The 23,086-nt window shown below is 38.6% G+C and overlaps 1 protein-coding gene and 1 long non-coding RNA gene across 7 annotated transcripts in view; one reads left to right on the top strand and one right to left on the bottom strand.

Annotated features, from left to right (window-relative positions):
• Window positions 1-23,086, bottom strand: part of MRTFB (myocardin related transcription factor B) — a 110,729-nt gene that overhangs the window by 82,324 nt on the left and 5,319 nt on the right. For 4 of the 6 annotated variants that reach the window (XM_068908814.1, XM_068908816.1, XM_068908815.1 and 1 more), the window contains exons 1-2: window positions 19,820-19,922; window positions 16,688-16,731 (exon numbers count right to left, since the gene is read on the bottom strand). The gene's annotated coding sequence lies outside the window, so the exon portion shown is untranslated. Of the gene's footprint in view, window positions 1-16,687; window positions 16,732-19,143; window positions 19,205-19,819; window positions 19,923-23,086 lie in introns of those variants that run through there. The other 2 variants (XM_009683471.2, XM_009683467.2) reach the window with 2 other exon arrangements.
• Window positions 20,001-23,086, top strand: part of LOC138061100 (uncharacterized) — a 32,590-nt gene continuing 29,504 nt past the window's right edge. The window contains exon 1 of the long non-coding RNA XR_011134745.1: window positions 20,001-20,163. This is a non-coding gene — a long non-coding RNA (uncharacterized lncRNA). The remainder of the gene's footprint in view (window positions 20,164-23,086) is intronic.

Below are 23,086 nucleotides of genomic sequence, written 5' to 3'. Positions count from 1 at the left end.
TTTCATTATTATTATTTATTCTTCAATTTTGTAAAGTTTTGGAAATACTTACTTATAAAACAATTAAAAGCCACTTAAAGAAATCCCCCCAAATCACTAATCTGAGTCTTACAAAAATTCTCATATAGGAGTGTTTTTAAAATAGTAAAGATACGTAGAAAACAACAAAATAATCTTTTTCATTTGGCATTGGAATTTTAGCCATAAACTGTTACAGAGGAGCAAACTTAGTTTTCCCAATGCGTTTCAAATGCAATTATTGAAATAGCATTAAAAACAGTAAAGATAAATATACATGACTGCATACAACATGAACGTGAACACAGAAAGTACTTGCTATTAATAAAAGTTCAGATTATAAGTAAGTCAATATAAGTTTGCCTAATTCATTTTTTCCTCATCTTCTTGAATGAAGAAAATGTCTCAAATTGAATGTGCCTGTCTTGTAAAAACTATGCTTATTTTTTACACATACATAACGGACAGTGTCTACTGCTAAAAGTAAATTAATCATCAAGAAGACAGCATGAGGCTGTGATGAACAAAGGCAGCCTCTCGCAGCTCCCCTAAAGCCCAAAGTTGGTATCTTACTCTGCTGCTGAATCCACATTCACTTTCATGCTCATGAATGCTTGCATTCCGTTCAAGTTATTTAACACTAGGTAACAAGGCCAGTCTAAAATTTTACCTTAAAAAAAAAAAACAAACTTGATTTTAAAGACAAATAAAATAAATACAGAAGTAGAGATAGCCAGATAATACCTATACCAAAATATCTTGCATGATTGTTGGCTTTTTCCCTCCTTCTCAGAAAAGCAGTCAAGATATGGTTAACCACGTATTTTTCTTTTAAATGAACAGAGCTAATATATACATATAATTGGGAGAAAGTTGGGTAGAGATGATTTGTCCTTTCCTTTTTCACATTCTTGCCTTCTCAAAACTAACCCATTGGAATAATATTTGGCAAAATTTTTTGGGCTTCACGTAATCCTTCAGTGAAAAGGATACAACTCACAGGAATGTTGTGAAGCTTAATGTTTAAATACTTTAAGACCTCTTACGAAAACCTTTTCTTCAGTAATTAGATGCATTAAAATTACCCTTTATGCTCACACTTTGTGGGCTTACACACTTACTTAACGGTAATTAATAACAAAATTTATCCAAGATACTAAACTACTTACAAATATTTTAGGTAAAATGAAACAAGTCAACGTTCAATAAACATAACATTCAAGTCACTAAAACCAAACTAATCCCTCAAGAAAGTAGTAATGCTTAAATTGCTTATTGATCATAGAACTCTTCAAATCTACTATCTCTCTTAAGAAAAGGTTATGAAAATAACTTTGGAACATGCACTGAAATCAATGAATAAATTGTCTGAGAGACCAAACAAAAAAGTAGTCTAGGATTAGCTGTCTCTTAAAGAGGACCTTTTTCTTTAAAGACGAGTATTAACTGCACTGCTACTCTATCACGTGAAAGGGAAAAATTTTCATTTAGGTAACCTTTGCAAGGTACTTTCAGTATCTAAGCTAGCATCTGTTAATCCATCCAGATAATCCAGAACACTTTTAATATACTTCCTACTAACACAACGCTTCGTAAGCGGAAGCTACACTATGCCTAACTTTTAATACAGTATTAGTTATAGCAAAAATTCAGTAAGTTCATAAAACTTAACTCATGTTGAATATTCCATGTCAGGATAAGATATGTAATTTCATCTATAAATAATACTCCCATCCTTTATAACAGCTGCTACCTGCGCACTTAGTACCAGCAGATAGAAATAACACTTGCAAGTACAATAGATAAACTCTGCCCTAAGACCTGTTTTAAGGAAGGGCATCCAGATACAGTTTTCAGCAATTTTTTAATCACCCTATGAACTGACATCCTTCCAACTTCTCTTATCCTATTTGCGGATCTTAGCCAGCAATGCTTATATGGAGGCAATACTAAGTCACTTATCTGAATCAACTTAATTAGATAAGCATGAAATTGCAAGCATGTATCTTCAATAACAGCTTCATTAAAATAGTTTGAACAAGAAAGGTAAAATATGAAATAATATCTTGTTTAGGTGTGACAGATAATATACTGCGCATGTAAAAAAGTGTCATTGCAAATGCTCAAAGAAATCTAAACGAACCATTCCTATTTATCAAACTATGAAGATGTTGTTAATCACCAGTTATTTGAATTTGTTTCAATATTCTATTAAAATTTAAAATGTCTGTACTGATGTTGGTAGCAAACAAATTTAGACTCAGCTTAGAAAACAAGACAAATTCAGGATTTATAATAATATGTAAATATAGCAAGACAAACTAAGAAAAAAAAATTACATCATGTGCATTATTGGTATACAAACAAATTATGCTCCCCCCCCCCCCCAACATCCTCATAGATCTTTACACATTTAAATCAGAGAGAATATTTTTTTCCCCCTGTAAAACATAACTGACTGGTCATATTTCAGAATCAATTTATTTGAATTCCAACACAAAAAAACCATCAAGAGTTCTTAAAATCAGTTTTCATACAAAGTGCTTAGCGCTAGCATTTGAATAATTATAAGATCAACTTAGGTTCACCTGCCAAAGGCAAGCTCAATTCTTCTGGACTATGACATAACTTTGTGGAAGGAATTAATAAGATAACGTGCCCTATGATTTTCTGTGGCCAACAGACATAACTATTGTAGAGAATAGAATCTATTTATGTAATTAAAGTTGACAACATGTACGAATCAAAACACAAATCTTGGTTTTGGGATTGTAAAAATACACTTAATAGCTTAAATCCTGAGCATGGGTCAAATATTTATATGAACACATCATACGATTGCTAAACCTATTAGTCTCATGTCTTAAAAGTGTGTATTCATTTAAAAAAAAGGAAGACAAAACAATTTTTAAAAAAAGGAATTCTGGAAGTTTAGAAAATAATCAATCGGCAACTTTTATTGAAAGATACAATCATAATCTTTAGCAATGCCTTTGCATACTCGTTCATAGTCCTTTACTAGCCAAAACGTTGTTCCATTTTCAAAATGAATGTTGGTAAAATGTCTGAGGCATTTCAGAAAAGGTTAAATTACTCCATGATTTCATTTGTTTGCTTAGCTACTTCAAGATGTTCCCATTTATGACTAAGCTGCAGGTGCTATTCTGTTTATTTTAGTGCCTGTAAACTAAGCCCTTGAATTGAACAAAGCAAGGAAAGCATTAGGATTCAAGTTAAAGAGGAAGGAACTGCAGGACTGTTTCCTGTTGAACATACTGCTTTCTACCTTCCTTCATGAGCATGACCAAACATTACACAAGAACTTCTATAAGATGAAATTTCTTGAAAAAGAAGCTTTGCTTCTTTTAAAGTTATTTTATTTCTATATATTGTTACAGAGATTAGCAAACGATTTTAGTTTTATTTATATATTTTATTGTATTCAGAGTACCAAAGACTCATATTTAAACTTAAAAAACTAATCAACTTCTATAGGATAGATTTTCAGTTATTATTTATGCTCATTAATAAACTGAGCAGTTCCTTGACATCAATTTAAAATAACATGGCACAATTAGGGCTGACCAGCAACTTCAATTTAAGAGATCTTGCTAATATCAAAATGAGTATGCCTGAACAACAATTCAGTGAATGTACATAGGCAGAATGAAAATAGATGTCCTTACTTCTGACCTCAGAACAACCCAGCAAATCTCTCTCTCAACCAACTTTTTGCTGCATATCGGCTTGTACCAATACAGCTACTTGCAGATATTAACAACGCAAATAACTTGAATTAGCTCCCATGGAAACTAGTCAACTTGTTCATCATTTCTGAAACCAAAACTTTTAAAACGTAGCCCACTAATGGACCAAAGAAAAATTCAGAAGGTGACCGATTAACGTTTAATTCAGTTTAAAGCAGCAACTATCTACCACGTGTTATTTAATTTACTCCAAGTTAACTGCGTCATAACACGGGGTTCATTAAAACAAGAATTCTCTTCCCTGTTCTCTTCCTTTGGATCATATAACTTCCCTGCAAAAAACATGGCAGAGCATTTTAACGTGTATTTAACTGTCCCAAAAGAGTGGTTTTACTTCTCAAATTATTAGAAGTATTTAATCTTCTCTCCTATCCTGTTTCTTTTATCTGGAAAGAAAACAGAGGCCTAATACCAAAAGAGTAATACAATCCTGCCCGATTTACAAGTTCAAGGGACCATCTCTTCCTTTCAGCAATTTAGTTTACATTGGATGATGTGACCCATTTTGAACAGTAACAAAAATACAATTTCAGACTAATTAAAGAAGTTGGAAGTTTTAAGATGACTTCTTATAGTGCTACTGCCCTGCTAAGAGCAAATCATTTGGTGAGCTACAACCAGAAGATTTTAAGGACTCCTCTACTACTCCCAAAGGGTTTGTTACCCAAAGATAACTCAACAGTCAACTATACACACTATATACATACACTCATCAATGCATGCTGTGTGGGTATGAATGTCCACGTTTCTCAACTAAATACAGGTAGTGACACCTCGAGTCAGAATGAGGTACAGAGCTAGATATTTTTTGTGTTTCTTACTCCATTTAACCAATACTACTGGGGCTGGACAAATACGACCATGCTTGGCTTAAAGTATTATTTAGGGCTTACCAATTCTATCATAAATTTTAGTAAAACACTTAGAAGGAAAAGAATACAGCGGCTTCATCCCTTATGTACCATCTATCAGTTAGAGTCATGGTTTTAAGAGCACAACCCCTTCCCTCCTCAGTCTTCAACTCATATTTTCTCCAAGTTATATCTACTGATACGTAACAGTTTAATAAGAAGTATTGCACCTTACCTAGAAGGAAACAAAACCAAGTATCCTATTATGTTTGGTGACAGTGAACCACTGTTCAACTGCTCATATCCTACATAGGATTGTGACCTAATTTTTAATAAAACAGTGACCAAAAAATCAGAATGTGAATGCAGTTACATTAGTTGTAATAGATTTACATCTCACAGTATCTTCCCAAGAACTAAAGTGCGTACCCTAGTGATGGATACTAACAAAATGCTTAAATCTGTACATTTAAGCACAGACATTCAGGTAAAAATAGAAAAACAAAACAAAACCCCCAAAAAGCAAACCACAACTTCCTAAAATTGAAAATCCAGCATGAAAACATATCACAAAGAGTATTTGACTTCAGCAAAGGTTGTTCCTTTTTCTGTTAAAGCTAAAATAATATCCTTTACTAAATAAAAGCTAACCATTTTACTTTGCAAATCAAGAACATGTCTAAGAGTACTGTCTGCTAACAGGGAAGACTACAGGAAGGAGCATCACTCATTCTTTCTTTATGAGTACAGAACAAAGACTAGAAGTGGATCAAGCTTAATCCCCAGATCAACACCCATATTCTAAAGTAACCAGAAAAAGTACGTTGTTAGTATGGTGCGTGAAAACTTCAACGTCCTAAACAATTTAATTCTATAATCCACTGTCCATGCCCTCAGTGCTTTAAGAACCAATTTCTCACGATCGCCAAGGCTAAAATGAACTGGAATTCCATTGTCCATACTGAAATCAGCTAAAGACTAATAGGGTAAAAACTCTGGGTCAGGAGAGTTTATGTTGCCTAAGGCGAATTTCAAAGAAGTCTTATCTATTAAACTATTGTTTGTTCCAAGATTTCATTCTCTACAAAGTTGCTGTCAAAAAAAAAAAAGAAAAAAAGAAAAAAAGAAAGAAAAAAAAAAGTGTAGAGCTGGTAAATGTAAAAATATGAAGACATTTATGGTAGATTTCTGCACAAATTGCTACACTTAACACATCCAAATTCTGTATTTATTTAGTTTTTTTCTTGAGAAAATATAACTCTAAATGAAAAAAAAATATTAAACCCTCCCCTTGTAAAACAATCATTCTCATGTCCCTCCCTCTTAAAGATCAAAAACCCACCTCCGTTTGTTCAGAAATGGCAGTATCCAAGAACAAGCTGATATAGAAAGGAACATAATGGCCTTTAAAAATACTTTAAAAATCTCAAGATCCACTCAATAAAAAGTTAATACACACAGAAAAAAGCCATTTGTGTTTACAGATATATATTCCCCATGTATAGACTTAAAACTAAGAACGCTTCATTGCCTATTATTTCATTCATTCAATTGTACTATCTTCTTTAAGGAAAAAAAATATTTCAAAATATCCAATTAAAGTAATAACAAATAATCAGTTTAACATTGATACAGTGAGTGCAAAAAACAGACTGCCTACAAAAAACCCTTGAATTTAAAGAGCAGGATATTTCTGAATTAAAAAGGAAGAGACATCATTACAGAAGTCAGCTATACTAACATAGAAAGCCTCTGTACAACACAGAGTTGTTTGGCGCAGAGTCTAGTTGGAGGCTTGTAGCTAGTGGGGTCCCCCAGGGGTCAGTACTCGGTTCAGTCTTGTTCAATGTATTCATCAGTGACCTGGAGAAAGGCACAGAGTGCACCCTCAGCAAGTTTGCTGATGATACTAAACTGGGGGGAGTGGCTGACACACCAGAAGACTGTGCTGCCATTCAGAGGGACCTGGACAGGCTGGAGAGCTGGGCAGAGAGGAGCCTCCTGAAGTTCAACAAAGGCAACTGCAGGGTCCTGCACCTGGGGAGGAAGAACCCCAGGCACCAGGACAGGCTGGGGGCTGACCTGCTGGAAAGCAGCTCTGCACCTGGGAGTCCTGGTGGACAACAAGTTGACCATGAGCCAGCAGTGTGCCCTTGTGGCCAAGAAGGCCAATGGTCTCCTGGGCTGCATTAGGCAGAGTGATGCCAGCAGGTGGAGGGAGGTGATCCTGCCCCTCTCCTCAGCCCTGGGGAGGCCACATCTGGAGTACTGTGTCCAGTTCTGGGCTCCCCAGTACAAGAGAGACATGGCACTCCTGGAGAGAGTCCAGCGGAGGGCTACCAAGATGATTAGAGGACTAGAGCACCTCTCCTAGGAAGAAAGACTGCAAGAGCTGGGCCTGTTCAGCCTGGAGAAGAGAGGGAATCTCATCAACGTGTACAAGTATCTGAAGAGGGGGTGTCAAGAGGATGAGGCCAGCCTCTTCTCTGTGGTGCCCAGCGATAGGACAAGAAGCAACGGGCAGAAACTGAACCACAGGAAGTCCCATGTGAACATGAGGAAAAACCTCTTCACTGTGAGGGTGACAGAGCATTGGAACAGGTTGCCCAGAGAGGTAGTGGAGTCTCCTTCCCTGGAGAGATTCAAAACCCGCCTGGATGTGATCCTGGGCAATATGCTCTAGGTGACCCTGCTTGAGCAGGGGGGTTGGGCTAGATGATCTCCAGAGGTCCCTGCCAACCTCAACCATTCTGTGATTCTGTAATACTGCCTTACTATTACTAAACCTTACACAGCTTATACTGAGGTTAATCCCTAATTCAACCATGAAACACCTGCCACCACCACACTGTCCAGTTCAACGGCTTAAAAATTTTTAATTATAATTATTGACTAAGTAGGTCTGATGACAGCGACCAAAGAGAGAACGTTTGTTAGAACCAGCATGTCCATCTGCAAAGTGTGCTGCCTGGCAAAATTACCAGTATCCCTCAGTATTTTCACCATCCGATTTCTGTTTATTATGACCCTGTCCAACCTGCTGGCTCAGCTGTTTGCATGGGTGCTCCTAAACCATGGAGAGCTACTATATCAGCTTAACCAGTTCACAGTATCTTTGCTAACTTGGCTAACCTGAACTGAAATGGTTTAGGATAACAAATCTAAGCAGGCAGAAAAGTGACTGGGTGAACTGAAGAGCTGCAGCAAAAGAAAACGTGTATCACAACGTTCTTCATCACCTTGGAGAAAGTTATGTGCCTGAATAATTCTCTCTCCAAAATTACTTCAAATTTGAAGCAAACTCCATGATCCTCAGTAAGTCAAAAAACCTTAAAACACACACTGAAATAAGTTAATATATTTCCCCAATACCCTTCTGCATAATGCTAATGGAAAAGCTCTTACTGCACATTTCTTTTCACAAACTTATCAAAACTAGAGTAATAGTCAATTTACAAACTCATGAGCCTGAAAAAACTCCAAGCAATAATGTCTTTGCTATACGGTAATTTTAATTTTATTTGTATACTAGACATTTTTAGTATTCAACAACGTAACACAAAAACATACTTGGTTTAGTATTCCTTGTGATACATAAGACATTTCCATCACTTTACAGTCATCAAATGTAATTTATCAGCTTAAGTCTCTTTCAAAATACTTTGAATAAATCCATTTACTAATGTGGAAACACATAACATTAGATAATGAATAAATCAGTCAAAAAAAGGCGGAAAAATCTGTGTAATGCCACTCTTCCCTCAAAGCCATGTTTTTTGAACTGCATTAAAAAAATGTGCAGAAAAGCATACTACAAAGTTTTGTTAGAGACCCTGTTGGAAAATTACTGGTAATGTAATCAAAACAAGATATTCATTAATTACTATCTGGCCACAATATAGTTACTATAAGCCAGGTTTCTTTTTCTCTTGGCTTTGCTTCATTACTTCCTCTCCTACAACAGATCATAGATCATCACTCCCCCAGATTATTTCCATACAGTCTTCCTTCTTAATTCCTCTCCCTGCATCCTCTATTTTCCTATCCTCCATATATAACTAAATCACTTATCATATCATAGCCATCCCAGCTTCCACTTCACCCTTTGAAAGCGTTCTGTATATCATCCTTTCGCAGTATATCTTTTCTTCTCTCGACCATGTTTCACAGCAACCCAGCATAAGGCTGGGTTAAGCTTTTCAAAGTCTACCAGATGCTAAATACCCACAGACAGGTCAAGAAAGATGCTCCTAATTTTCTGGGACATCATCTGGATGTTCAGAAACATAGATGCTAAGTCTCCTAACTTACTACTATAGAATTCCATTGTTTAGGCTATCTTCTGGTCCCAATACTGCCCAAACCTTTAAGAGATGGTAATTTTAGAACTGCGTCTAAGTTCAAGGGCCTCCTGATAACTGATCGATCTGTTTTAGTCTACAGAGAGGGAACGGTACTTGAGTATTTGCTAGTGCTTTATCCATCCTCCATCTCAGATTTGTAGTTTCTCTCCTTACTGCCCACCTGCTCCTGCTGAAAACTTTGTCAGGAAAGAGAAAGGTGAACTATTGGCTGAAGTAGGTTATCATCTGCATTTCTCCCTTTTCCAGAGATTCCACCTTTCATTTTTTCCAGTTCTGTGCAATGAATTTTTAAAACTAGGCTTATTTACAGAACTTGTTAAGAAAGTAGTCAAATGGTTAAACTGGCAGAACAGGGGAAGGGCGGAACTTCTGGCAGAGGAAGGAGGGAGTCATTAACCACTCAATCTGGATCTACCGCAGCCAGAATAGTTTGCCTGACCATGCTGATCTGATTCCAGGAGAAATCACGAATCACTGTGTTATTCATAGAAGCAGAGAAAGTTGGTTGAAATTGTCTACAGATTTAGAGTGAATTATTTAAAGCTTGATTCACATCGGAAGATTTGTACTTCTTACGGCCATAAAAATGGTTTATCTTTTTCAGAAATGGGTAACATTTGCTCAAGAAAGCTTGCAGCTCACATCAAGTGAAATTTAAATGCTGCTAAATTATTTGACAAAAATGTAAAGAAATATTAATGTAAACAACCCATATAAAATCAGAAATAACAAAGACTCTCTATGAAGAGTGACAACTTCTCCTGAATTAAATATTTACTAGGAAAAAAAAAAAGTGAAAATACCCCCAGTAAAGAAGATATTAAAATCCTTCTTCTGTACAGAAACATCAGATGAAATTACAGTGTACAGCCTATCAATCAGAAAATGGTGAGGTTTTGAATCATTCCTATGGCTTCATAGGATTGTATGATGGGTCTGTCATGGTCCTGCTCAGTATTTACTTAAACTATATAAGCTAAACTATAAAGAGGTTGGAACTTTTAAAAGAAGTAACAGCAGTTCCAAATAAATGACCTGTTACCTGATTAACTTTGCTTTTGGAACAATTCCTTAGTATTCTGTGACAGCAAATATTATTAGCACTTCAACTACCTGCAAATAGTTAAGTTCGGGAATTCTTAATTTATTAGGTAGGCTGTACGCTCACTTACTTCAGGGTTCTCAAGAATACAGGGTTCTCATGTTTATCAGCATGAGTTCATCTATGCCCTAAAAGTAGACTGCAAGCATTAAATTCTGTAGCTTTACTAAAAAAAGTGTAATAGTGAAGATGAACTTTAAAATGCAAACTGATAGGTGAAGACAGCGCTTTACTGTAAATTTTGCATTCATTTTCATGACCATGCTGCTGCTCTGTGATATTGAGCCAATGAAAGCCCAAGTTTATCGTTACTTTCAGAACTGTCTTATTAACAGGTAATGTAAATAAATATATTTCATTCTGTAGCTAGAATGGAAGCTATGAAACATAGCACAAATATAACCTCAGAGATTGAAAGTGTGTGAACGAGCACATTCCCCTCCAAAAAATTATTTTACCGCTTTGAATTAATAGAAGAACTGACGCCTCACTAATAAACGGTATCAAGAGCTGTCAAAAAGATTATAAAAATTGTTTCGTGATTCACAGCACACAAGTCTTCAACAAAATCCTGTTAAGTATTGATGAGTATAACTTATACACTAAAAAAGAAGCAGTAAAACATTACAGAGTTTCTTTTGGTTACCCGTTTGAGTTGTATTTTCTATGGATATGTTTCTAAGATGCTATCAAAGAAGAAATCCTAAAAAATTACCATTGAAAGTAACTCCTACCAAGCAATAGGATATCTTAATGAATAACCAAACGCTGCAGAAAGTTAAAAAGTTCTACTAGTCCACTTAAAAACCTTCTAAAATAACACACAAATGGTAAAATTCAAGAGAATCATAATGAACAAAAAGATCCCATTTCTTTCTGTATGATAATCTTAGCATATTTAGCAAACTCCATCTTCAAAATGTACACATTCTGAATTCCTCTTCCACTTGATTACCACCAAAGAAAACGCGCAGATTCTTTTGCCTTCACACTTTATGAACCAAAATCAAATCTACTGAGAAAGATGGCTAACTAACAACACACAAAAACACTGATAAAGCATACAATTTATTCAGATAATGTTTTAAAAAGCAAATTGTGATTAAATGTTATCTACAAAAACATGGTGATGTCACCATTAAGCATAAACATTTCCCAAGATCTTAATTCACTATTTACATTTTAAAGATATCTGAACATGAGAAAGCAGACAAGTAACACCAAATACCAAATCTAACATACACTATACATGAAATTGACTGCATGTATGATACTGTGATGCAAGAAGGAATATATCCACCACAATGACTTTTATATCCAAATTTTTTTTTGCTTGTTTCCTAAAGCTTTACTAACATTTGCTCCCAAATCCGGAAAAGCCTTAAGCATGTGTTCAACTTTGCAAAACAAATTTAGTGTTGTGTACGTTTAAAGCTTTGCCAAATTGTGACTTTAACAAACATTTTCATTTTTTTAAAAAAAGAAATAAAAGTAAGGACTGTGCTGGCAAGGTAATTAGAGAGAATCCAAGTAGCTAGACTTCTGTGTCTCTATATTTTTTAATGCATAGAAAATACTGAGAAACTTGCCACTTCATAGTCTATTACAACCATTTATGGATATTAACTAGACTTTATTGGAATACACTAGCAACTTGAATTCTGTTTTAACAAGTCTTTCTATTTTTGAATTTTTATGAGCTACATTTATACTAAAGAATGCCTGGCAAACTGATTTTAATATCAGTATAATTTTTAATCAATTCTTCAGTATACGTTTCCTAACCTTCCAACAGGCTTCTAACACTAGAAACAAAATCTAGAAATAAATAAATATCTCACCTATTCAGGAATATGAATGAGGACTAATTATCCTGTAAATGCACAGTCTGATGGGGTAGAAAAAAAGTTTTTGTCATTTTAAAAAAAAGTTTGGTTCATTTGTTTTTCACAATTCAGTGCGAAGATCAAAAAGACACTTAACTATGACTTCTCTCTCACTTTATTGTTTTTGGCATCACATCCAGGTTTAAGCCAATTTTCAAAAAATTAATTAAGCCACGTATCCAAATATAAAATCTTAAAATGCTGTCTAGTGAGTCAACAATCACAGAGATTCAGTTTGTTGCACAAGTGCATAACTGTTATATTAACATCTGGCTTTAATAAGAGTAATCTGAACACTATTTAATAAATTCTGTAATGTGCATTTGCTTTGGAGATTCAGGACATGGAAGATTTTTGTGGTGGTGGTTTAGACAGAGCCTCAGCAGAACTGAAGAGTAGTTTTACAGCAGCTGTCAATCTTTACCACAGAAAAAATGTTTTTAAAAGTTTTATTCCACAACGAAAATGAAATAATTTTCTGTTTTCCTTTAGGCTCTTGGACTTCAGATGATGAAAAAAGCTTAAGAAACAATGCCAGGAAGACTGGTTCACTGTGCTCACCAGAGCACGGAATAATTTCATTTAAAGATGCAAACATGGAACGTTCATGGTTGCCAAGTGCAAATAGGCTTAATTTCAGTTGTTGATCTGTTTTTTCGACATGCTGCTAAAGAAGCAGCAGATACGTTCATAGAAAGAAACAAAGGTTGCAGATTTATTAAACCAAGATAGGAACAGAACTGGCTTTGCCAAATCTCATCAAATCTGCTATTCATCCAGTAGCCTAAATGCAACCCTAAAACACACCTTATCTTCAGGTTAAAAGTAGCCCCTCCACCTTTAAGTGTTTGCAGTTACTAATTTTCTGCCTAACACTACCGTTCAGGGGCGGTTTTACAACAATCTGAACTGACTGTAGTTGAAGCTGCTACTTTCCCACCTTCCCTAGTACTCCTAAGCCACCATTTTGTCTCTACCTGTTAGGGATGGTACTGGCACTCATATCGCACAGTTCAGACGTCTAGACTTGCAAAAACTGTTTTATTTTTCAGAAATAGGGTTTAATCTTCTGCCAGATCAGCTCCCTTAACCTCTACGTTGGTCTCACTGCATGGAGCAGAGATCAAAGAGTACGGAGCTAGACAACAGTTCAATTATATATGAGCACAATTCCCATTGCTTTCAAATGAATGGTTTAACAGACTATGCTTATGTATCACCTAGAACTGTGCTTTGGTCATCATATGAGAGTTGAATAATTCATCTAGCATGCATTACTATCAACAAACACAGAATAAGAAGTGGTATGAGTACAGAATTGGGAAGATTTTTCATATTAATCTATAATAAAAAGGTAAATAGAAAGAGATAGTAAGCTACCAATTTAGCTAGTGTATTCTACTTAAATATTCCAGAAGTATAACTATAATTTCATTATGGTATCTTCCTGTTTGTTAGGAACATCATTTACTCATTTTGTAATGCTACATTTGCCTTTTACACTACACTCTTAAATTTAAGTGTTTAAAAGTCTTTTTGAATGATACTGATACGACAACAACTGAAATACTATTTTCAGTTAAATTTTATTAGTTGCTACTTCTTCATTTCCTAATGATTTTAGTCAGAGAGGAATCCTTAGCATCAAATAGGATTGGTCCCTCTCTGAGAACTAGTGATAAATGTTAACAGTTCAATCTTCCACAATTTTTCTTCTTCCAAGTACATACAGTTGAATGATTTCATCTCCTGTTTCCTCCTCCAGTTTATGCAGATTCTAATCTTGTCCATCTCTGGTAACTATTTAATAGATTCTCTTTTCACTGACATTCACCTACCCTGGATATGAAAGTCTTACTGGAAAAATCCTATTACTGTTTAAATACAGTAATAAATAATTTTGTTGGGGCTTATTTTGAACTCTAAGATGGATGACTTACAGTTTTGCAAAGCTGAATTTGTTCCAAGGACAGTGGAAATAATAAAGTTTAGTTTCCTATAAGTTCATGTTCTTTGTCCTCTAAATGTTTATCCATTCCCACTGTAACTCCTGTTTCCCAGCTGTGTCTCTTGCCATCTTCACTACGCAAAAAACACGGCTAGTCCAGAGCAAACACATTTTGGCCAGCCAGCCAGCTGCTGGTAAACAGAACAAGTGACAGCTGACTTCTATCTGCCTTTGCCTGACAAGGTCCTGATGGGGATTTTCTCTACTAAACTTCAACCTTGTGAAAACTGTTAGGAAGTTAATTATGTTTGAGATATTTCTCTCTGAAATTTGACTGAAGCTAGTCAAATAACATAAAAATGAGCAGGGAAAGAAACTTACAGGCAAGGAGAGAGATAGACAGGCCAACCCAATTCTTTAGAGAACCAGCTAGAAGCTAAACAACTCACATCTTGTGTGTTCTTCAATCAAAGGAACAGGCTTTCAATAGACTTTCACAAGTAATTAAATGTAGCATAAAGAAATGATATGATGAATATCTCTAAGTGGATCACTGTGAGCATTCACTGCATTTTATGACAACAGAAGATATCTGAGTCTATGAAGCGTTTGATAATATTAGAAGTCAAAAAAGTCAAAGTTATCAATCAGTGAATATCATACTTGACTATCCATACAACAAGTAAGTTTGCATGAAGGCTGAACACTACACTCCAAGAGCTACGCTTATAAATTCTTGATAAAAAATTGAAATTGTCTTTGCTTTGCTTAGTTTTTCCTGTACTTAACGTTTCTCTTCACTGTAACTCACCTCTAGGACTCTCAGGAGGAGAGGCTAACACACCAGAAGACTGTGCTGCCATTCAGAGGGACCTGGACAGGCTGGAGAGCTGGGCAGAGAGGAGCCTCCTGAAGTTCAACAAAGGCAACTGCAGGGTCCTGCACCTGGGGAGGAAGAACCCCAGGCACCAGGACAGGCTGGGGGCTGACCTGCTGGAAAGCAGCTCTGCACCTGGGAGTCCTGGTGGACAACAAGTTGACCATGAGCCAGCAGTGTGCCCTTGTGGCCAAGAAGGCCAATGGTCTCCTGGGCTGCATTAGGCAGAGTGATGCCAGCAGGTCGAGGGAGGTGATCCTGCCCCTCTCCTCAGCCCTGGGGAGGCCACATCTGGAGTACTGTGTCCAGTTCTGGGCTCCCCAGTACAAGAGAGACATGGCACTCCTGGAGAGAGTCCAGCGGAGGGCTACCAAGATGATTAGAGGACTAGAGCACCTCTCCTAGGAAGAAAGACTGCAAGAGCTGGGCCTGTTCAGCCTGGAGAAGAGAGGGAATCTCATCAACGTGTACAAGTATCTGAAGAGGGGGTGTCAAGAGGATGAGGCCAGCCTCTTCTCTGTGGTGCCCAGCGATAGGACAAGAAGCAACGGGCAGAAACTGAACCACAGGAAGTCCCATGTGAACATGAGGAAAAACCTCTTCACTGTGAGGGTGACAGAGCATTGGAACAGGTTGCCCAGAGAGGTAGTGGAGTCTCCTTCCCTGGAGAGATTCAAAACCCGCCTGGATGTGATCCTGGGCAATATGCTCTAGGTGACCCTGCTTGAGCAGGGGGGTTGGGCTAGATGATCTCCAGAGGTCCCTGCCAACCTCAACCATTCTGTGATTCTGTGACTTGGGCTATTCCAGTGGTAGATTCTGCTGTGGTTTAGGCTGTAAGTAGATTTACTGGAACACACCAACATTTCAGATTAATAGCACTGTCTATGCATATCCAGAAGGTCTTGTACTTCTGCTGTTCTTCCAGTTTCTTGAGCAGCTCTTAGTCATGTAAGCTGTGTCTGGCTTTTTCCAGTAGAGGTGGAACCTATGCTCTGTTTCATGTTATGGGGTCTCAGTAAAAAATAATCAAGCAAGCTTTAAATTCAGTGCTCCCTTTTGGTTACTCCAAAAGCAAAACAAAAAAACTGACACCCACCAACAAACCCTTTCTTTTTCTGCACACAAGACTGGGTGGGAGGAGCGTTCAGAATTTTCACCATTTCTGTACCAATTCAGCATCAGAGCCGCGCAGTTCTAAAGCTGAGAACATTGTAGCTGACATAAAATAAGGAACTGAGGTTATTAAGCTATTCAAGTATCTAGTCTTCCTAAGATTTGTTGAATTAAATTCCATCAGTCAACAGCCATTACCCATTCTTAGTTACTCCCTTTAAGGAAGAAGTTACCTCTCACGTATAACTGTATTTATTTTATCAAAATGTATCAGCATGCTGTAAAGTGCTCTGGGATTATGTTGGTACTAGTCTGACTCATTGCAAAATAATTGGTTAAAAAAAAAAAAAGCCATACAGGCCAAAATTTTACCTACTGATATCAAAACTATTGACATTTTTAAGAAGTCTAACAAAATCTGTGAAGGCTAGCCAGCATGACAGTCCTTTAAAAAAGGAAAAGTAAGATTTAATCAACATAAGGACAGTTGTATCAAAATTCTGAAAGACGATCGGAAAAAAAAAAAGATTTGCATCAAACAGCAAGCAGAAACAGCACAGTAACCTGCTCTTAGCTTATATAACATAAGTAACACATATCCACACATTCACGTTTGCATTGCAACATATCTTTTGGAAAACCTTCCATTTCAACAACTTTATAACACCAGCATTGCTCATTAAAAAAACAGAGGCTTCACAGCAGAATTTGATTCATTAACAGATTATATTAAAAAGTTTTTCAGATACAACACTTACCTTGTATGTTATCCTCCTTTGATAGCGTCTGTTTCAGCACATTTCTGGTAAATTTGAAAGTAAAGACAGGAAAAACAAAATCACAAGAAATGCCACAAAAATTACTTATTATAGAGTTGCATAGTCTACTACACCTAATAAACTAAAACGTTGACATTTAAGTTGCTCCTCCTCAAATTCTGAAGTTTTGTGATGGTAAAGTATCTTATTGGGTTAAAAATTCCTAAGGTAAACTAATTTCAACACACTTCAATCCAATTCATTAGCACTTTTCACATTAAGTCTTTCTGGTTACCTCTAGGAAGGAGTATAGTGCTCATGGTGCATCCCCGCTTCTTTTAACTCCACTACAGTACAAAATACTTAAGTTAGAGCTCCTTCAAATCACACGTGCATAATCCCTTAGAGATGGAATGTCTTCACAGCTCAAAGTGTGTAAGTGCTAATTATGTCTCTTCACCATCACTTCATTTAGTATCAGAAATATATTTTGGGTATCAACAGATTCCAATATGAAGGAACTTTTGCCAAGAAAAAAGAGAGACTGTTCATGAATGCATTTTGGCTTTTTCTTATAACAACTCAAATGTAGTTGTTCAATCAGCAACACTTCATTTATAAGTATATTGCAGAGAGTTTGTATGTACGTGTGTGTGTGTGTGTGTGTCTATATATACATACACACACAACAAACATATAATTATGCCATTGGAAATGCACTGTGTACTAAACTTAGACAAGTTTCAAAAATTTTTAAAGTTAGCATTTAATAAATGACACTTCATACAATATTAGAAAGGTTTTCTAGTTTTGGCTTTGATCCCATAATCATCTGTCTAAAAGGTCCCACATATAAGCCAAGCACACAAAGTTGTTGTTTTTCTGAGGAAGAGCCTTGATAGCTAAGGTTTTTCTTCTTTTAAATGTTTGCATGCCTAAAGACTGAAATGGATGTTATGGTTTCTATAGATAACAGTGAAAGAGATTAAAAATTAGAATATTAAAGAAAAAATACATACAAAAGAACGAGGTTACAAAAGGCAAACACTGAAAAGAATTAAAGAAAGAAAGGGTCTACAATAAAAGGCATTTCTGCCCTACCTCCCAATAATTATTTATTCAGTAATCTAATTATTGGCTTAAAAAACACCAAGGATAGTTCCTATCCAACATCATATTAATCCGTAATAATTTCATCAATTATATGTTGATTTCTAGGCTGACAAGCAAGGGCTCCAATTTATCAACTATTTTAAGCACATAAGCATTGAATTTGACTGAGTACTCGTGTACTAACCTCTAAAGGTTTTTTAATTAACTCATTCAATAGAATTCCACAAATTAAAATTATTAAATATTAATGTGATTTTCTTGTTACTGTACGACTGCTCCTAAAAGTTCACATACATCATTAAGCCCCGTTTCCTACACTTCTCCAAACACAGCTCAATTGTTGAAAGATGCTGTACACTTCCAATAAGGTACTAAGGATTCTCAACTTCCGTATGTTTTTCTTTCATTAATAACTGCTGTGATTAGCACTGACACAGTCAAATTTTAAACCTAAGTTATACCACAAAATAATTAGCCCAAACTAATTATATAAGAGAGAAAACTTCAGAGAGGACCTGGTTTAAATGTCAAACATTATGGAAATAACTTCATGAAATGCCAGCTATACCTTTGCTGAGCTCTCTAAAACACCAATTAATTCCAAACCTGGGCATTTTTCCATCATAAAGGCAAAGATATAGTGTCGGGAAGAACTGCAGTCACCTTCACATAAACATGAACTTAAGAACATTCTGTATTCACAGCAAGTTTTTTGTTGTTTTTTAAGGGTGACTAATGTTAGCCTAAGTTTTTTAGGCATATGTATATGTCTTAGACATATTGACAGTAAAGTTATGACAGTCTAGTGTACTGCCTGTAGAATATAAACGAAAAGATTATTTTGATATTTCCTTGATTAAACAAATTGTTAATTTTAAATCTGTATTTTTCTGTCAGCTATGTTCCCTGCTGCAGTCAGTCACTGAAGTCATAGCAGCACGCAGTCACAACTGCAGTGATACAGCCCACAGACGCTGTTTTCTGTGCTGCATACGGCGAGATCTCATAGAGGCCAATTAAAAAAAAAAGTCATATTTGCTGTTATGCCGCTTACATATTTAGTTTATTAGCACACAGGGAACATATGGTAGCACAGCACTTTGCACTGCTCCTTCCGTTCTGGAGGACGTCACTCTTCCACAAATGTTAACTGATGTTATGCATTTAAGATCAAAATCTGTTAGCACAGATGTGTAAGACGCACTTTGCGTTTTATGTGCAACACTGCTTCAACCAAGCGCCAGCTTCCCTAAAACGTGTGTACGCCCCGAGCAGCGAACCAAGTCTGTTAACACCCCCCTGAAACAAGAGCGACTAGTCTTTCCACGGGGGAGTGCACTTACGCTGTAGCTACACGACTCGGGCGACCAACAAGGCCAAAGCTCTCGGGCTGGGGGCTCTAGCCAAGGAAAAGCTCCCCTTCCCCTCCACGCGTTTCTAAGGCCGGGCCCCGCGCTCGGGGCTCCCTCTGCCCGCGCTGGCTTCCGCGCGGGGCGGCAGCGGAGCCCTGTCAGCGCCGCGACGGCCGAGGGCAGCGCGGCCGCAGCGCAGCGGGCGCCGGCCGGCCGGCCGCTGGCAGCGGGGCGGCCCCGCGGAGCGGCCTGGCAGGCGCGAGCCGCCGGAGCGCGGACCGGCCCCGCCGCTGGCGCGCGGCCACGGCGCCGAGGCGGCTCCCGCCCGCCGCAGCCTCTGTAAGATGGCTCTGGCGGCGCTGCCTCACGCGGGCGGGCGGGCACCGCCGCGCGAGGCTGTGCCACAGCCCACCCAGGGGCCAGAGGGCAGCAGCCGGCTCCCCGCTGCCCTCCGGCCCCTCCTCAGCCGCGGCCGGTGTCCGACTCGACTCGACCCCGGCCCGGGCTGGGCCCCGGCCTGCCGCGCGGCCCCGCTGCCATCCCGCCGCCGCCGCCGCCGCGCCCGTCACGTGACGCGCGCTGCCCCGCGGACCCCGCGCGGCGGAGCGCGGCCGAGCGGCGGCACCCGCCTCTGCCCCCTCACTCGCTCGCTCGCTCACTCACTCACCCTCGCCCGCCGCCGCCGCGGACATGTCCTCTCGCGAGCTCTGCGGCCGGGACCGCCCTCGGGCGCGCGCCCCGGCGGTTGGCCGGCGGGCGGGGGCGGGGAGGCCGCGAGCGCGCGCGCCGGCACGCTGCGGCCGCCGAGCACATGTGGGAGGCGGCGGGCGAGGAGGCGGGAAGGGGCGGGGGCGGGGCCCGGGCTCCGGCTCCTGCATCCGGGCACTGGCGGTCCCCCGCCGGCCGTTTGCCCCGTCCCGCCTCAGGGCGCCAGGGGGCGCCGCGGAAACGCCCGCGGCGGCGGCGGTTCCCCTCAGGGCCCGGCCCAGCTGGCCCCGTCTCCGCGGCGGGGTGAGTAGAGCAGCTCCGGCGGCGCCTGTGCTCGGGGCGCTCCCTGAGGCGCCCCTCGGAGCTCGTGTGCCCGCTCCTCCGCCCGGGCTGGGGCTGTCCGAGGCGACCGAGCCTGATGGCACATCACAGCGATGGGGGGGGGAGGCGGGGGGAATCTTAGACCTCGGATCGCTGCTGCTGCACACCTGAAAACGTGCGGTAGGGAAATTACGTGTTCACGCTGCCAGCGGCACGTGAAGGGGCGCGCGCGTTGCGCTGCGCTGCGCTGCGCTGCGCTGCCCGCCGCAGCGAGGGCCCTGCTAACGTGGGGGCAGCGCGGCGCCGCCGCGCCGGTCCCGTGTCAGCAGCAGACGGCGGCCGGCCCGTGGCTGTGCAGTTTTGTTCTTGCTCCGTGCTCTTTTTGATTCGCAGTTTAAAAACGGAGCTGCCACTGGGTGGAATGCACGAATACGGCTTTATTTATTATTTGCAAGTTGCTAGTTATCAAGGAGCTTGCTAGGAGACCGCAACCTGCTTATGCTACTTGGTTACAAAATAGAAGATGGTTCCTCTGCTCCAAAATGCTTTTCGGTGCATTTACTCAACAGCGATACGGCAGGCAAAGAGAACGTGCACGTGAACGAAAAAGCCAATTTTTAGTTTCTTATAATTTTAAAATGTTAAACAGCACTGGGATATACTTCATTAAATGTCAAAGCATTTGCCTACAAAGAATTAAAGAATTACTTCTTTGAATTGTTTTGGGGTGTTGAAAGGGATTATTATTTGGTTTGGCTCTTCAAAGGGGATACATATTTTTCATATTCCTCTAAATTACAACTAGCTATGTGGATTTTATCCAATTTCAGAAATAAACTAGAAATAGCAATGACCTGGAAACTCAGCAACAAGCTGCGTAAAGATCTCATAGTTTTTAATGATTTACTTCTGTCATCCATTGAATAAAATAGTTCAGAGGTGAGCCTACTGTTAAAATCAGTGATGCAAACAGCTACAAATAAATACTTCATGTGTAGCATTTAATAAATCAAATTAGAATTACAAAACAGTTAAGGTGAAATTGAATACAATCATTCTAGATCTGAAACTTCAGATTTCTAAGAAAATGCAACAAAGTTGTATAATGGTGCAGAGATTAAGATCTCAATTCTGCACCAGTTTAAATCAGTTGATGCTTTGCCATTACATTCTTTGAAGAAGGTCCTAAAGCTTCTGAGGCTAAGGCAAAATGATAAACTTATTAATTCAATAGATGTCCAAATATCATGTACTCAAACTGAGAAAAATGGTGTAATCGATATACCAAATTCAGGACAAATTATTGCAGCAGACCTAAAAGCTATTGCTATTGACAAAAGCAGCAGAAAAGGCAATAGAGATATCCCTAACAAGGAAGTAGGTAAGACTGATGCAATTAAAAAACCCTTTGCAATAGACAACTATTGGAATATCTTTAGTTCAAGGCCTTTTTCCATTGAAAAATGCCTTTAACGTGGTCAGAAGTTTGTAAGAGTTAATTGAAGACATTTACAAACTGATCCTTATTCAGCAATATTGGCTAATTATCTGTGTTTTAACATAAACCAGGGATTCAACTAACACCTCTGTTTTTACGTTCAGTTTTTAAGGACAAATCAAGGAGGATTCATCAAATCATCCAAGTGACCACTTAGAACCTGATGTTGCTACTAAGAGCTAAACTCTATTTGGTTCCTGCTTGAAAATATAATTGTCTTTGTTTCATCCCTTCCTTTCTAATGCACCGTTCCAATAAGTAATGGTAGACTTTACCTATACTATAGGTATATATATACTATATCTATATACTTTATCTGTATCTATATACTTTATCTGTATATTGTCCTTCAAAATTACTAAATCTTTGCTGCTGCCCTCTCATATAGAATCTTAAATTTTTAAATATGTTGAGTAAATACTTGGTCTTGGGAATTCCAAGAAAACTAATGACTAAACAAAACATCCCCATCTACAAGTTCAACAGTGTATAGAAAACCTGAAGTAACTGAGTAAAAAAAAAAAAAAGTATAATTTTAAGTTGTAGTAGCAGCAATTTTGGGTATGTAAGGCACTGAAGATGAGAAGAGAGATAAATAGCCAAAGAAATTAGGTTATGACTTTTTTTCTTCTTTAAGTACACTGAATGACAGGAGTATTTGCTTTATTAATCTTACTGGAATGGCTTCCATTATGAAGAATGCCTTATTTTCTGTTTTCCTGAAAACACAAGAAATCCCTTTGCTAGGGAGAGGTTACACAAAGTTCAGTCTGCCTCTTCACCTTTTTTTCCTTTAAGCTAGCCAAAGGACTCAATACATTTCAAACTGAGAAAAAAAGAATTAGCTATGATCCCACACAGCCAGTAACATTTTATTCATAACTCTATCATGTAAATAAGAAGGAAAATACCAATGTCTACATAATTATTGCAGAAATGCAGATTACATCTATACTAAGTGTTTTGTAGAGAATATGAGGAAACAACCATTGGGAAAGCATTAGATAAAAGTGAACAATATAGGTTAGTCTCAGTAGCCTGACAGATACTTTGTACTTAACCTATGAGCTGTGAAATCTTTTTAATGTCACAACGCACTTTAGATTATTCTAAAAGACTGAAGTTATTTCAACTGCCGCATATACTAAAGCATCATCAATTAACTGATTAGAATGGTACAGACATGGTTCATGTTACCGGACATCTGAGTACCAACACCCTGAAAAAGAAAGTATCAGAGAAAAAGGTGGGTTTAAAGGTTGGCATCAAACACAGCTGATACTCATCTTCTGAGGGTATTTGGGCTTTTTTAAACAAAATACAGTGATACTAGCCAGTGCATGAAAAGGAAGATGCATTTAAAGAAGCAAATAACTACTATAACTACTTTGAAACAGTTTCTCCTGT

Source organism: Struthio camelus, chromosome 15, assembly GCF_040807025.1.
Source record: "Struthio camelus isolate bStrCam1 chromosome 15, bStrCam1.hap1, whole genome shotgun sequence".
NCBI classification, from domain to species: domain Eukaryota; kingdom Metazoa; phylum Chordata; class Aves; order Struthioniformes; family Struthionidae; genus Struthio; species Struthio camelus.
This window is presented reverse-complemented; position numbering and strand designations above follow the sequence as displayed.